Consider the following 4,794-nt stretch of genomic DNA (forward strand, 5'->3'; position numbering starts at 1 on the left):
AAAGGGGGTGGGGTTTGAGGGAAAATACTAGGCAAAAACAAAGGGTTGCGGATAAGGTAACAAAGAGGAGCCAGTGAAAGGTGAAGGGGGAGGGTAACTGAGAATCATTAGGCCTAACACCAGAGTTAGGAGGATTATTATTAATGGACAAAAAAAGAATAGCGTGTTTCCAAGAATGGCTCAATTGTTATCCATCTTCTTTATTAAAGTTGTTAGTGTGCTTTTCAATTTCTAGAGCCTCCCTAATGATGTGGTTTGAGTGGAAAGAGGTAGAGGTGAAGACTTTGGTTTTCACAAAACAAACTAAATGCTTAGTATTGTGGGAGTGTTCATCGATAGTTAATTTAGTGATTCAGTTATGGTATGTGTCATTCATATGATTTTAAGCTAGGCTTTGAAGGATCTTCCAATTTCTCCTATGTAAGACATTCCACAGGAGCAAGGGATCTCATAGATTTCAAGGCCAAAAATGGGGCACACTTGTCTTTGGCCAACATTAAGAGCTTACTAAGGGTTTTCTAGGGTTTGAACAAGGTTTTGATGTTCCTTTTAGAAAGGATTTTGGAAATATGATTGGTAATTCCATAAATATAGGGAAGGGAGACTTTGGCTAAGGGTGGGTTGATGACAAGGATTTTAAGATTAAAGTGGATAGCATAAAGAAATTATTTTTTGATATAGGACAAGGAGTAACCATTAGATTTAAGGGCTTTGGTGATATGTTCTTTTTCATTGGAAAATTATTGAGAGGGAGAAATCTAATAGGCAGTGTAGCAAGGGTTTTAAGTACAACATATTTTTGAGAAAGATGATGGTGAGAGTTAGAATGAAAGTACCTATCAGTATGAGTCTTCTTACAATAGACTTGGTGGGTAATCAGGATGACAAGAGACAAGGTTGTTAAGAAAGGGAGGGATTGTTTGGATTAAAGCTCCATATTGAATTGGAAGTGGGAAGGAAAGTGAATAATATGGGAAAGGAAGGTTCAGAGTTGTAGCATACCACAAGACCAAATAACAAAAGATATCATCGACAAAGAGCTTCCAAAACATAGGTTTTAAGTGGAAGATTTTAAGGATAAGGCTTCAGAGTGCTATGTGAAAATGTTGGCAACAATAAGTGAAATGGACAAACCCATGGTTGTGCACTCAGTTTTCTCACAGTAGAATCCATTAAAAATGAAGAAAGTAGTGGTGAGGAAAATCTTGATGAGTTTGAGGGTTTAGAAATCAATTAGTTTTTAGATGAGGTCAATGGCTTCTAAGATAGGGTTTTGGTAAATAGGGAGACGACATCACATTTAACTGTGATGTTTTTTCCATCAAGAATTAGGTGTTTAGTTTTCTCAATGAAATCAATGAAGTCTTTTAACAACCCTGGGTTAAAGTTCATATAATAACGCTTAATAAATTCAAAATAAGACCAAGGTCATGGGACAAGTATTCCAAGTTGAATGTTGGGAAAATAACTATAGTGGGCATCAATTTCGGTTTATTAATGGCTAATGAAATTGGCAAATGCTTGGACAAGGCAAAGAGGCATTAATTAGCATTTTATTTATGAAAATAAAGGAAATAAGAGAAAAGGAAGGCAAAGAGACATATATTTGCATGAGAGAGATATTAGAGAAAAAATGAAGGAAAATGAAGATAATAAAGGCCTCAATGATGAAAGAGCTTCTAAGGATCAGCTAATAGTTTTTTGTTAGTTTTGATTTGGAATTAGTTTCAGAGAGAGAGAGGAACACCAAGAGGAGAAAGAAATAAAGCAAGCAAAGGAAGGGAAAGGACTAAGCAAGGACAAGCAACGAAAGAAAAGAGAAGGTTGGATCAAAAACTTGAGTAGGACATTTTTACAGGTAACAGGTTGCATGTGTGGTTTCCTAGATGATGTGTGAATGCATGGTTTATGCATTTGAGTATTTGGTTCATTTGTTGTCATTGGCATGGGTTTTGTCAAATTTGATAGTGGTTTTAACCTTGCCTTGCCATTTCCTAGATAGCTATTTTGTCATGGGATTCATTTCTTGGTTGAGCTTTGGATTGCCAAAAAGTGTTGGAACCAGGTGAGGTGGTCTCAGGAAAATTCCCAAGGGTTTGGGGTGGATATGGTTTTCTTTGGGAAGCCCTTTATAGGTGGGTGTAGACAGGAAAATTCCTCAAGGTATGGTGAGGAAATTATAAGGCATCCAAGCTTGTTTTGGTTTGCGATCTCTTGACTAGTTTTTGTGAGATTGTGGTAGTTTGAGGGTGGAAGTGGTTTAAACTTTGGATTCCCTTGGTTCTTTATGACTTGGTTTATCCCATGAGATCCCACATTCATGCTTGGAATATGGCACAGGGGTGATTGACTGAAAGAAAGTTTTGGTTCAGTTCAATCTATGGTCAGATTGTACGTGGAAGTGCTTGACTTGGTTGGAGTTTTCATATGGTAGTAAGAGTTATTTTCATATTGTGATTTATGAGAATTTTTACTTGTTATTATGTTGATTTGATGGTTTTTATGTCATGGTTAATATTATGGTTGTATGTTAGTTATAATAATGGTTTATTATGCGATTCGGTTGTGGATATTATGATTATTTGATAAGTTAATAAATGGTTTATGAATGCATAGGCTAACAAGTGTTGTTACAGGTACTTGAGAGGGCATTACAACTTCTTAAGGATTTTCAACTAAAGTACAAAGAATTAAAATTAGGTATGCATTGATGACATGTAGCTTACATATTTTCCATGTGTTTGACAAAATATCTAGTATGTTCTAGTTAGCCAAGGTCAAGTTCTGGATTCAAGTTTGAATGATTAACATTGTTGTTATGAGAAATATGATTTTGAAAAGTTATAGGAAGTTTTGGGAACTGGCCTAGAGGATATCCTAGAAAGTGGCTTAGATCTCAGGACCGAAGGCATAAAAATGAGGATCTGGGATCATAACCACGTGGAGCAAGGCTTGTGAGTGTGGTTGGAAGCTCACAACTACATCAAGGTAGTGTCAAGGGTGTAGTTATAGGTCTTGGTGACTGAAATAAGGTTCCATATCAGGGATTGACCTCCTAGGTTGTTGGGTGATTTTTAGTCCCTATAGGATGTCAGTTTGTGGTTGGTTTGTAGGCCCTACTTCCTTAACTAAAACTAGGAGTTTGGGTCATGTCTTATTGGAACTTCTCTTTTCATTTACCCATAGTGCTTATAAAAGTGGGTAAATGTGTCGTGTCACATTACTGATTGGTATCAGAGCTTCTAGGTTCAATACTTGGAATGATGGGAAGGATGTGATTTCTATGCATGCATGTCAGTTGTATGCATGATTTGCAGTGGCTATGGTTGTCATGTATCTAGATGGTGTTACAATGAATGATGTGGATAGGTTGATATGTTCATGTCATTATAGTTATGTGTTTGTGTGTGTGTGTGTGTTGTGATAATATGGAAGGATTATGAATACGAGATAGCCTCCCTTGAACTTCACTGTAATATATTGGTTATGTTTATATTTCGTTTATCTAACATGGTGTATTTGTAGGAAGAATAATATCAGAGATGATAAGTAGAATGGTGGATTACAGTTCATGTGATTCTCCTTATAGATCAACTAAGAAACATGGGAAGAGTATTCTTTTGGAATAGTATACACGTAGGTACAAAGAAGGAAAGTCATGTACATATCGGTGCACTAATTTAAGAATACCAAGGGTCCTTACCATGGTATTAGCCCACAATATTGATTGCATTAACAGTTACTTGATCTCGTCTAAGATTACCACTGGCAATAATGTAGTTTTGACTCATGGTATTGGCTAAGGCTCTAACTATATAAGGAGGTGAAGATCATAGTGCTAAGTGTGAATGTGAAAGAGATTTCGATGAATACTTCAATATGAAGTATATTTGCATTGTAAGGGCCATAGTTGACACATAGATCTGAAAAAATTATGCACCGACGAATACAATGATGGATCAGGATATTGAGGCCTGAAATGAATTTCCATTATATGATTTGCTCATGGATTGACTAGATTTAAGTATTGACGCATGTTTTTATCTTTAAATATTATGATCTTCACCTTTCTGAATTTCTAAAGAGTTGCACATTTTTGGGTAAAAAATTGTAGATATGTATGCAAGTCGGTCTCGGTTAAGTCATGTATACACGCAGGTTTGTTTATTCAAAGTCGCGTACATAAAGGAAGGGTTTTTGTTCATAAATTGATCAACCTGGTTAATGATAATGTATCTCTGTTGTCTGTCAATGATGTCCTCATGTTGATTTGGGTTGAGTGATAATGTCTAAAGTAGAACTAATTGAATGATGAAGTTGAATTTGTTTACATGTTGATTGTTTGAAAATATTATTAATGTTGCTAACTATATGAGGGTTCTTTGAGGTAACATAAAATTTTAGAATAACTCTGGGCAACTCTGTGTTTTATTCAGAATTACACGTTTTTAGTATATTGAAATCTGTATGCAGGTTTCTCTGTAGAAAAGTGCATATACATGCGACTTTCCTTAAGTGAAGTAGTGTATGCATGTTGGCATATGAATGATCATGGTTGGAGTTGATTCTATGTGTTGATGTTGTATTATGGGTTCAGTTTCGTGTTCTACTTACATTGATCTCACTGTTTTTGTTTGAATAAAGTTGGTGTTTGCATCAGTTGATCTACAAGTTGTGATGTATTAAAGAAGGCAGATCCAGCGTGAAAATTTATGAAACATGGTCCATGGATGTTGTTGAGGGTTGGATCCTTTAGTGAGGGAGTCAAAGCTTCCTGCCAGTAGTAGCTGGAAA

This window comes from Pinus tabuliformis, chromosome 1_2 (assembly GCF_031772625.1).
Source record: "Pinus tabuliformis cultivar Carrire ecotype Pingquan chromosome 1_2, CPIR1, whole genome shotgun sequence".
Taxonomy (NCBI): domain Eukaryota; kingdom Viridiplantae; phylum Streptophyta; class Pinopsida; order Pinales; family Pinaceae; genus Pinus; species Pinus tabuliformis.